The sequence below is a fragment of the Hippoglossus hippoglossus genome, chromosome 22 (genome assembly GCF_009819705.1).
Source record: "Hippoglossus hippoglossus isolate fHipHip1 chromosome 22, fHipHip1.pri, whole genome shotgun sequence".
NCBI lineage: Eukaryota > Metazoa > Chordata > Actinopteri > Pleuronectiformes > Pleuronectidae > Hippoglossus > Hippoglossus hippoglossus.
Genome location: NC_047172.1, coordinates 12,531,856 through 12,544,867, shown reverse-complemented (window position 1 = coordinate 12,544,867; position 13,012 = coordinate 12,531,856). Strand labels below are relative to the sequence as shown.

Below are 13,012 nucleotides of genomic sequence, written 5' to 3'. Positions count from 1 at the left end.
GCTTACAACAACAGCAACTGATTCTCCAGTTCGAGGTTCTGTGTATTAGGTTGAGCTTCACTGAACTTTGAATAATCAGGTGAACAGATCTTTGTGCGGCAGCGATGGCGCAGCTTGAGAGTCCAGCAGCCTTTTCCTAGCAGGCATGTTAAGATGGGGGCATTGCAATAGTCTCACTGATATATTTCAAGGTTAAGAAAAACTAAAAGCAATATTTGTCCTTCTCAGTGGGAAGTAATCGTGAATGTCATCACTGATAAACCAGGAAGGACGACACAGCAGACTGAAAACTTCACTGCCTCCATATTTGAGGTGAAGCTCCTATGGGATAACGACAGACATCATGTTTCTTACATCTCTGCAAAAGTTAGACGGACACCTCTCTGCACTTCAGAGACCCGACAGACCACCAGAGTCTCATTGGGAAAAGAGAGGGGGGGGTTTCTGTGTCTTGCTGATGGATCCTCTTACAAAAACAGGCCCTATTTCTGGAGCAGTTTGGGTCAGGGGGATGTAGCCCCTCAAACACGATGCTGACGGTTTCACTTCCCATCAAGCGGGCAGAAATAAAGAATGTCTCGTCTGCTGGTTCTTTATATACAGTGTGTTGCTCAATCAACACATGATGATAAGTTTCTGTTATCTAGTTCCTTTGCACGAACACTGAACTTCACAGAGCCGCTCGGCTAATTTCACTACTTCTGACAGTGGGTTAAATGCCTCTGTGTATGATCCAGTTACAGACGGTGGTGGATTCTCTCTACATCACATGACTTAGGATGAGACAAGGCCCAGTCGGGCACATGACAGCTGTTTAACATCACAGCTGCTGCGACCAACTTAACAAAATAAAATCCAGCTCAAATGTTTGACTCATGATGAATTTTCAGCCATAAGAATGTGTGACGGAGTAGAAGGACGCGGAGAGGCAGAGGACACGGAGTGACTGGATCTGTGATGAAGGCCGCGCAGGCATAATGTGAAAAAGGTCAGAAAGCTGACGATCGCAATCAGTGACATTAAAATAACACGATGAATCAAACTGATGTTGAGATCAGGAGGAAATGAAGGTCAGACTCAAGCAACAGTGAAGAATATTTTACATTTTATCAGGGAAGTTAAAAGAAAGAAAAAAATATTTGACAAAGTTAAGAAACAAGATATGTCGCTAGTTGGCACTTTGGCTTTTCCAACACATTATGTGTAGATATGGAATGAAAAGAGAAAAAGAAACCAGAAGATGCAAGATGATGCAGAAATTCCTCCATGTTCTGAACATTTTAGCCACTTGGGGGCAGAACAACTGTCAACACAACATTACACAATATTATTACCTCCACCAAGGAGGTAATGTTTCTTCTCCTGTCCATTGGTTTGTTAGCAGGATGACGCAAAAACTAGATTTCCATGAAAGTTTGTGGAAGGATGGGACACGGGCCAACAAAGACCACATTCCACTTTTGCGTGGATCCGTATGCAGGATTTCTTTTCTTTCAAACTGTGAGATTTTTTGGGGGGATTATTTTCTCCAGGGAATAAATCATAGAAAAAACAATTACTTATACTTAGAAGACTTATGTCTGACTATGTGTGGGCAATAAGGTAAACGGCCTGCATTCACAGTATGTAGTGCTTTCCTAGAAGTAACAACCCCTCAAAGTACTTTACAGTACAGTTGACACTCTTCAATATGTAACGCTTTGTCTCTCAGTCATGCAACTCATTCACACGCTGTCGCCACAGTCGTCAGGAGCAATTTGGGATCCAGTGTCTGGCCCAGAGACACTTCTACATTCAGACCGGACGAGCTGGGATTTTGGTGCAGCTGACTGAATTTAAAAAGGGACTGTTGGGCCTTGGCGGAGGTATATGCTCTATTCACTGCCATTGTAGTGATTGTATAAAGTTGATGTGGCCAGCTGGTGAATGCTGGTCCAGTATTCCTTTCCTTCTATCTTTGTTTATATGTGACCCCCTATGAAATTAAAGTAGCCCTATGATCCCCTGTCTATATAAATAAATAGGTTATAGCGACTCTAAGTAGTTTAATAAAAGGTCCTGAATGCTCCTGTACGACCTTTAGCTGACTGATCATTTGAGCAGTTTCCCACTTTAGGTTGTTCCAGTCCTCTGAGGGTTTCAGCCTGCTGGTATTTCCCTCTTATACATTCTATATACTATCTTTAAAAATGCATTAGCAGTTCCCCACTGCCAGCTCATGAATAAGAAAAGAAATACTGTACGCTTCGCACACCACATTGACACACTAATAAGATGAACACAAATATTTTTAAAGCCTGTCTTTTATGCCATTGGCTGACAATATATATGTGCCTGCAAAGAGAAAAGACATGTAGTCTGAGTTTAGAGTTTAAAGTCTGCTTATTTCCTGGAAAAAGGATCAACTTGACTTGATCTGGCCGCCAGCCTCCGTCTGAGCATTTCACCTTGTTTTTGCTGGACTAAGCAGATTTCTCAGCGGAGGCTCAGTAATATTCACCTCAAAACGGCAGCATGAGAAGGGTGAGGAGGAAAAAAAAGACAGAAAAGGGAGCGAGAAAGAGATGAAAATCAAGAGCAGAGAGGATATGAAGGCTCCTGCCAATCTGAGCGCTTCCTCATGTCAAATAAGCCTCATCGGCGAGTGGTGAAAAGGAGGCCACATTCCCAGGCCTTTGAATTAAGCCAAGCACTTCGCTGCACACATGGTTGGACATATGTGGCCCCCTCTCGCCCCCCCCCTCCCTCCTACACATAAATCCCATACAAGCACACTTTGAGCATCATGGCTGTGTTTTGTTCCTTCGAGGCCCGTCCATTAGCAGAAAGAAGAGACCTGATCCAGTCCACAATATACCATGTTGTACACATGAGTGTGTATTAGGAGCATCATACCATGTTTCTGTGAGAGGGTGGGAAAGTGTTTCCTTGATATACTGTGGGAGGGGGTCGGGGTGGTGGGGCGTACGAGGTGCTCTCTCTGGGCACCACCTGAGGGCAGAGCTTCTAATATCATTAGCTTTTTGTTGCAGGGGTTGTTTTATAGTGTTGGTTCAGAGAGGAGGGCGCCCGGACAGACATGAACAAACGATGAGTCATTCACGCCGCGCTCACGACAGCAGTTTAGATTTGTTGGGTCGTTATTTCTGTGAGGAAAACCAAATGTTAAAAACTCTACTAAAGGCTTAAAAGGACAAACGCAATCCAATAACAAAACACATATCGGCTACCGTGTAATGTGGGTCTAATAATGAAAAGAGACAATCTGATGAACGGAGTAGTTACCCCTGATCATGTGTTGCATATTATGGGGGCAGCAGTTGATCTGCACAGCTGGTCACAACTTCATTTATCAAATTAATCTGTTTATTTCATGCTAATTAACTTCCTTAAAAAAAAGAAAGCATCCAACTAGTTTCCTGTGCAGCAGGAGAGATAATTACACAGCTTCATTCAAGCCTGTTTGGTGACTTAATCCGTAAAGTCCGGACAATTGGGTCCGGACTTTACAAACGCAGCGGGATCTCCGCACGGACGCGTTCACAACAGCAACAAATCCATCGCATTATTTTGGCAAGAGGTGGAGCAGCCGGCAGAGGCAGGATGTGTCGTATTAATTCTACTGCGCAGATCACGTGATGTTTTTTAAACGCTCTTATCACCACAAACTCTCTTCACATCTTCATCTGTGTCTCACTCACAGTGAATCCAGCGGTGTCCAATTCTCCTGAATTTAGACATACTGTATACTCGGGGGCCAGGTGCGGAGGCTCTCACTCACTTTGCATTCACACATGCACATCCTGTGGAGAAAATATGGAGGTCTGCAGAGTTCAGTGCATGTCTGAAAGCAGCTTTACAGTCAGAGTCAAGGAGGGATTAGAAATCAACTCAGGAGGTCTGAGGGCATTTTTACACCTGTCTATTGGTCCAGACCGTGGTCACAAGTAATGTCATCTTCATTCTGAAGTATTTTCTGAAATATGTCTTGATTGGTGAGAGAAACCAAACTATGTCAACTTCATACAGTTAAGTCAGTAAAATAAACATGTTCTAATTGATCCATCCTGTTTGTGTTTATGCTGGACAGAAGCGGAGATGTGGACAAGACAAACAAACCACCAGACTACTGTGAAATATAAAACACAGCTCCAAATTCAAATGCACACTGTGTTGTGAGGAGCGACTCTTTCCTCAGACAGGAAAGGAAATACATACTTATACACCCACACACAGAACATTACGGTACCCATGCTATGCATACACCCAAAATAACTCACTGGTATTTTTAGTGAGGGAAAAGCTAAGAACAACAGAGGCAAGCACACACACAGATTGGTTACTGTGTATGGATTCAGTTAGTTGTCTGTTATTATTATGGTGACATTGAGGATTATAGAGTCCAGGGTTCACCGGGCCTTTTGGGGCGCCGCCTTTGTATAGCATGGGTGGGGGTGTATACATTAACAGTATGGATGCCTCAGTGTGTGTGTGTGTGTGTGTGTGTGTGTGTGTGTGTGTGTGTGTGTGTGTGTGTGTGTGTGTGTGTGTGTTTTGGGGGTCCGTCTGACAGAGGGACGATGTCTGTCTGACTGACTGAATTACAGACAGAGCCTGGCAGGCGGCTCATTACCTCACTGCAGTCTTAAATCTAAATTATCCAGGACTTAACTCTCGTACAAGACCTCTAATCTGCTCCACGGGGAAAGTACTATTCACAGGCACATGGAGGGAGGGAGGCCTGCGGGAACTAAAAAAAGCACACAGCAACTTTACTGCTGAGAAACTGTGTGAAGCCTGGTCATTTGTAAGTGAGCAAACAAAGCGTATTTAGCTTCTCTGAAAGAAACAGCGAGATACGCGACGGATGCCAGATTCCAAGGATTGCAGGATTGTTGCAGCATGTGATGCAACAATGCTGCCAAGAAGGAACGGGGTAATTAAATCTAATGAACAGTCAGACACAGCCTTATAGAGCTATTATCTTCAATATCCCTTTACTATCTAGATATTATATTAAAATTATGTTGGATGGTAATGTTGGTTCGTCTCTCCACCACTTTGATCCAGGCTCCACTAACAGGTCTCTGATCTATCCTGCAGCTATCCACCAGGGGGAGAACAAAATGTTTTGGCTTGGGGAGCTGTCATGTCGTCCATTTTTGTTTATGGTCAAGAAGAACCACAGAGTACTTTCTACACATGTAAACATTTTCTTGTAAAAATTAGTGGAGCCATTGACCTTTTCTCTAGCGCCACCATCTGGTAAAAATTGAATTAGCCTAAGCTGTATTTTCTGTCTTTGAGAGCATGTTGCCAGGTTAGCATTAGCATTTAGCTAAAAACACTGCTGTTCCAAGGCCTTATGAAGCTACAAGTATGTCAAACTGAGACAACAAGACACCACCAGAACTACACGAGTCCCACAGAAGAAACCCGAGTGGAAAACTCTTCCTGTGGGCACTGTGATGGATTATTAACACTTGATATCAAATGGCTTGCTTAAATAAATACTGTTAAGCTTTTATTGGCTCAGCTTGGACATTTTCTAAAGGTAAAAATACATTCTGAGGAAATACCCTTTTTTCAGATGAGAAGATTGATACCATTATTTCTTTGTGTAGGTAAATACTGTATGTAGGAGAACTCCAAGAAGTCACGGCTCCTCGTCACTTTTCTCCATGTCTCCATGTCTTTAAACTAAGCTAAAATAAGCTAACTGGCTTCTAGCTTAACGTACAAATATTGGCATCCATCCTCTCAGCAAGGAAGCAGATAAATACATTTCCCAAAATTCCACACTATTTCTTTACATATAGCTGTTTTCTAAAATGAAAAAATATCCTATTAATTAAGCAAGGCCCCGCCTCCCCCTCGTATCAAAGTGAATGTCTCAGTGAGTGTAGTTTACGTCTTAGCCACGTGCTCTGCGGTCGCTGTGTGTTACTGTGTGCAGCCGCTTAGCTGCACCTGCCACTAGTTACCATACATTTAAGAAACATCTGTAACTGGGTAAACTACAGAAAATATCCTGGGTCCCACCATAATTATTATTATATTCTAAGGCAGAGTCGTGGATTGATTGAAGCACGTTGGTCGTGCACTTAAGACAAAAGCCGGACTCCTCCTCACATCTGCTTTCTGCCACAATTACTCACATGTCTGCACCAGTTCTCTGCTTTCACTGAACACAGTGTTTATGTCATTCTGGATTCATTATAGCCGTAACAACCAAAGCATTATCTTCAAGCATAGCCATTGGATCTTTATTAAAAAGGGTAATTTCTATTTAATCTACTTTTATGTTTTTTATGACTGTGGGTAGAGCGAGAGTAATTGCTTGTGCCATCAAAGTAATAAAAGGCTGATTTGGTCATTTAGAATCGACACTATTTATTTTTCGCCATCTGTCTGACAGAAGTCATGTTTGTCCGTGTGTGCATACTCATTAAGAGGGATAGTTCACCGAAAAATGTAAATTCACTCATTATCAACTCACCATGATGCCGATGGAGGGCCCACCCCTCCATCGGCATCATGGTGAGTTGTGAAGTGAAGTGTTTGCGTCCACAAAACACTTTAGGAGTAACGCTGTTTACCCCTGAGACTCCCACCCCTCCATCGACATAGTCGTGAGTAGATAATGAGTGAATTTACATTTTTCAGTGAACTATCCCTTTAAGATTAAACACCATAGACGCATAAAGGCTGGCATTGGTATAAGCAACACAGCTACAACTAATACAACTGACAATGGGTGTGTTAGATATACAGTGTGTGAAATAATTAAGCATGGACGATGATCAGTGGTATTGGCGGCACAAGGCGGTGAGGGTCCCTCAAATCAAATTCTGCTTAGGCCCCATAAAGGCTAGGGCTAGCTCTGGATTTAATACAAAAGCTAAAACCAAACCTCTTACTGCATGTTAAATACAGTATTAACTGACTTCAGCTGTTTATTTATTATTCAGTCAAACGGTGCAAAAGTCTACATTTGTATATGTGCAGTACTTTCTATTGCAAATACTGAGCACAGAATAGGGTTTTATAGAAATCTTAATCAAAGCCACGATACCGAGGCTGTAACATTTTAAACTGAGCTTTAATGGCATAGAAATATTCCCATCTCCTCCATTAATGCATCAAAGAGCCACTAACAAAAGGACTATTAGACACTGCAGTGGCACACAGCTCAGTTCAGATTCTCATAATCTACACAGTGTCAAAGCCTGAGAGTCCCTGACCCATCATGTTGTGCAGATTGTGATCACAGTGTGTTTATGTAATCCCCGCCTTGCAGATGCACAAGTACAGTAATGCAGAATGGGCGGCAATCAAGCCCCAAATGGGTGGCGGTGGTGGAGCTATACTGTCGTACTGCGGTCTTAATGGTATTAATGCAAACCACATTAATGTGCTTATGTTCTTAGCTGAACGACCCGGTTGTTGTTGTGTGCAAAAAGCTCAATCTCAAGCCGTGATGTATCGGTTTGCAGCGCTGCTACTTTTAGTTCACACAAAGAACAGTGGGAATGAATGAATGACCTATATTCTGTATTCTCCTGACTGTGTAATGTGCATGGATTACAATTCACTGCAGTGCATGTGAATGTATGTATGAATGAAGTGTGAAGGCTTCTAAGCTCTATACTGGCACCAAAATAACTCACATCAATGAGAAACTAGTTCATTTCATTCTACAAACCAACATAAAATATGAGGGTCAGCCACGTATGTATTAACATATTAGACTAAATCTTTACTCTGATTCTACATGTTATAATTCTACTATTATGATTTCTTTCTACTCTTGATTCAGAGTGGAAAATGTAATATTTTTACAGTTTATACGATATTACATTGCAATCGCGCTGTATTACAATATTAAATAAATGTTTAAGACAAAATGAATGAGATATTCTTATACATTTAGAAATTATACCGTGTTTATACAATGCGGTACATATCTATAGAAATTTCATGCTATGTTTAAATTAAGTGTCATTTTTTTATTCATCTCAGCTATCAGCAAAGAATGCAAAAAATATCTAAATAATTATCGCAGTAAATTTACATAAATATCAATATAATGAATATTATATATATATGAGAATGTATAACACATAATTGATCTTAAAGTGTTTGTCATTCTATGCTCATAAAGAGTTTAGAACCAAAACTCAGGAGCAAAAATCAGTCTCTAAACTTAAAATCAATAATAATAATACAAATTATTGATATCAACTGTTACGAACATTATTATCTTGATTTTAAATTTTGGCCACATCGACCTGCTACTATCTCACTGTAATTGCTTGGCAGGTCCTTGTGTCCAACATATTAAATGATATAGACCAGGTTTAAGCAGCTGCTGTACAGTATACATCAAACCTCATTGTCCATTATTTTGAAATCAACCCCTTCCTGCTCTTCTTCCTCTCCCTCATAACAACTGATTGATCCTACAATTCTCATCTGGGACAGCGAGAAAACCTCCCTCCCCTCTCTCCCTCTCTTCTCTCCATCCTCCTCCCCACTCTCAGCAGAAGACAGAGAGAGAGAGAGAGAGAGAGAGAGAGAAAGAGAAGGGCACTGGTCCAAAAGGTTGCACTTTTAGCCAGAAGCCATAATACTGCTGTGAATTATATATGTATGAAGCCCTTACAGAGCCCTGCAGAGAGGCTCTATGTGAGGCTGCTGAGTGTTTAGAATAAAGAAGACGTTCTCTGTAGTGTTCACACACTGAGCTGCATCTGACTGTAGCGCTGGTTCTAAATGAAAAGATGCGACCAGGCGGGAGGAGAGAACAAAAACAAGAGGATCATCAAAACAGATCATATTCAAAACTTCCTCAAACCAATTTTATCCTCAAGAAACAGTTTTTAAAAAATATTTTTGTGGGAAATCATCCACATAAACTCTTTATTCTGTGTCCCAACAACAGTATGTCGAGGCCAGATTAAGATTACAGATTAGTATTTTAGCTCTGATTAAAAATACAGCAGGGACAGATTTGTCCGTCTGTGCTGTTTTTACAACCCTTTCTTTGCACACAACAAATATAGACCCATCAGACGTCAAGTATGTAAAATATGAATCCCGACAATCTCTGTTTCATTCAGCCAGAAATATTTGAATTTCAAATTTACTTTCAAACGCTCCGCACTGACATGTACTGAAATAACGATAAAAATGATCACACGCACACAGACACACACAGACATACAAAGTGCCGGTACAGACCTGGCAGCGATGTGGCTGTAAAACAGTCCGGAGTCACTGACACTCTGAGGGAGGCAGTAACGCAGCACTTGGAGCCGATGTACATCCATTTTGGCAAACGACAAAAAAAAACAACAGCAGCAGCAACAATCTATGACACTAACTCCCTCTTGTGCTTCTCCATTACCTTAAAACAATAAGTCATTACAAGACATTTAATCCTCCTACAGAACGCCTGTGACATAGATATTAAAGAGTGACGGCCGCACGGAAAAACAAAAAACAAGAAAACGTCCACTTAAAATTGAAACAAGAACAAAAGGCAGATCTGAATTCTTGTGCTGCTGCTGCTTCCACTGTGATGATCTACAAAGAGATGAGTGACGGACAGACTGGCAGAGATGAAGTCATTGACCAGCCTGTTGTCTGGCCGCATTACAGATGAGTGTGTGTGTGTGTGTGTGTGCCACTGAACCTCTGTGCTATTGTCATACTGTTCACCCAGGGGAGATTACCTCATATCCGTCTCAACCAGCTTCACCCCCCTCAACACTACAGTTTACTGAGTGTATGTGTGTGTGTCCGAGTGTGGTGGGGGGTGATGGGCTTATTGTTGCTGTTACCCCCCTCCTCTTCCTCTTGACTCCAGCCGGCTGTTGCCATAGCCACCCAGTATTAAGCAGAGGCTGAATTAACTACCAGCGGTCCATAATGTGGTCAGTGCCTATCGATTGGGACGCTGTCCACCTCAGGACAGATGTAGCGTGTGAATGTACAGCAACATGTACAACACTCATTAAGTGGGAGAGGGGTGCGTGCTAAATGTCTATTAAAACCCACTGAGCGATTGAACAACTCCAACACTCGATCAGAATGTGACACAGAGAGGAGGGGTGTTCTGGCATCAGTCTGATCATTGGCCGGGGGGAGTATGTGTTCCAGATGTATTTACACTACAGCTAAACAGATAAATCTCCTGATATGAGCTGACAGTAAATATATTGGTATTGGCGAATAATGGCAGCTGATGAGTAATAAGAAATTAAAGTACAGAAATGCCTCAATGTGTTTGTGGTAGTTTAGAGAGTGTCTCCATGGTGACAAGTTTATTTTCCCAACTGTAAAATGTACTTTATCACTATTCTTTAAGACCAAAGAAAACTGACTGTGTGACTGTGAGTGTAAAAGGTTGTTTGTCCCTGTATGTCAGCCCTGCGATAGACTAGCGACCTGTCCAGGGTGTGACCCGCCTCTCGCCCAATGTGAACTGAGATTGGCTCCAGCTCAATATCAATATTGGTCTAAAATCCATTATCATTCCGGTTATAATCAAGACAAGAAATGAATACACACAGAAAGAGGAACATCCACTCAGATTCCTCACTCTGTGTCTCTCTCACATAATCAAACAGGTTTGCGCAGCTATCCTTATCAGGACTTTGTATTAGCTTCCATTCATGTGGACAGCATAACTAAAACCTTAACCAAGACCAGTTCATGCCCAACCATCACCTTCATCTAACCACAACTCATATCTCCTGACAAAGTCTGTGTTCATGCTGGAAAAGGTCCTAACAAAAACAAGTGTACACACACACGCACACGCACACACACACACACACACACACACACACACACACACACACACACTGACAGTGCTCGTGTGTGAGTATGACAGCATGTTACTCTTTGAACCTTGACCTCTCTGGTTCGCTGGCCTACGCTCTAATAGCTGACCTCATATGCCGCACTGACAGCAAGCAACACAAATGACACACAATCACACCGCAGGGGGGGGACGAGACCGGGCACTGGGCATCACAAAATGCTACTTGTGATTGGTTAAACGAGGGTCACTCTCTGCAGGGATTGGTTGAACCGGAGAGCTTGTTTTTCAGGGGGAGGGGTCTCTCAGTTGCCGCCTGTGTCAGGCTGATTTTCGATTGGCCTGTCTGTGGCTGGTCTGGCTGGACCTTTGTGTGGAAGGCCGGGCAAATGCTAACTAGCTTGATCTGGGACAGATGAGGCTCTGCCGTGCCCTGAGGAGGGGACGCCGCCTGCTCACTAACATTTATAAAATAATAACAAGCAACAGTAAACTGCTGCAGGGCAAATGATCACATCCAGCATCGAACATGTGATGGTGAAATGCTTCCTTCATGTCCCCAGGCAGCGATGAATGCTTGTAAAACAGACGGCGAAAACATGAATAACTGATATTCATTCAGTTATTTAACACTTCTATTGTATATTCAATTTCGATCAAGGGTGGAAATACAATGACTATAACAAATTGGACAGACATGAGTAATAAAAACTAAATTATATGCTAGACCAAAGAAAAGAAAATTTCAAAGGATCTGAACTATGTCCAGACATAAATACCACTAAATTAAAAAAATTTACTTGTACGCAACCGCAAGTTTGTATCAGTGATTTACAGAGCAAAAAAACTAAAAAAATTCAAAAACCATCCGAGTAACACAGCCATGCTTTGAGACTAAGTCATAAATTGCTTTCAGACAAGCCCTGTGGTCTGGACATTTCCCTGAAAGTTTCTAGAGGGGTTGTTTGTGAGATTGAGAACGCAAATATCCGAGGGAACACATGTGACACTAAAGCAGGAAAATGTGCGGAAAATTGACAGCGAGTGGGTGAGTTGATAACAGTTCTCACATGCGGCAGAGGCATGACTGAAAAAAACAAAACCAAAAGAATTCCAATAGAAAAGAAGACGTCACCTTCAAAAGACGAGAGTTGAGAGCTTTTGATGATAAGAACCGACGCTGGTGTGGATGTGCTGACAACAAAGACACTGTGATTTCCACAGCCTAATTTCCACATCATGTCCTGGCTCCTGTACGCTCTACTCAGGCACCACCCCTCGCCTGAATGTCCGGGACATTTTACTGCTGTGGTGAACGCATCTGACCCCGACAATCTCCTGCTGCGTTCTCTATATGTGAGAGGCAAACCCCAGATAAAGTCCAGACATGATTTTCTGGAGTTCATGTCTGAAAACAGCTTATTTCAACCTGCTCTACCTGCTGTGAGATGATAATCTGTTTATTAAACCTTGTTTAATTTTTACTCCATGCCTCTTCCCCTGTTTTTACTTTCGAGTCCCTTATACAAACCGAACATGTTCATCACCATCACCCACAACAGTGAAATAGGTTCAAACAAAAGCATCTATTAGCAAATCAGCCACATTCAACCAAGGAAAGACTCGTCTGGTTTCATATTGCAGAATTACTTCCACACTGATGAACACTATCATTAGATTAAATAACATGTATCTTTGAGGAGAAGTTGATGAGGAATCATCGTTTTAATATCAGGAGATCATTCAGTAGCATCTCTACAACGAGCAGCAATGAATCTACCCAGATCAGAACACTGACCCCCATAATGACATCACTTATTCATTACGTACATCATAGGATGCCAGTTGGCCCTCAGGCTAATTATCACATACAGTACAATAATGTTAGCGACTCCCCCACCCGTTCGCCGCCCCTCCCCCACCTCTCCTCCTCCTCCTCCTCCTCACTCCACCTTCCTCAGCGCTCTACTCTGCGGTCCCTCTCCTGTCACTAATCCTGATCCTTAAAGGGAAACACCGCTTCTGTTTGGAGTAGACACGTCAGAGGATATATATCACTCACACTCTCACACACACACCGGGAGAAGGAAGATGACACACTGAACATTACCCTGTCCTCGTTTCATGCAATTCTGTGATCTCAGAGTCATCGTGGAGTTACACAAACCTGTAGACTGAATGTGA

At 42.2% G+C, this 13,012-nt stretch overlaps 1 protein-coding gene across 3 annotated transcripts in view; it reads right to left on the bottom strand.

The window, feature by feature from the left end:
* evla (Enah/Vasp-like a) overlaps positions 1–13,012 on the bottom strand; it is a 38,597-nt gene that overhangs the window by 19,590 nt on the left and 5,995 nt on the right. The window lies entirely within an intron of this gene.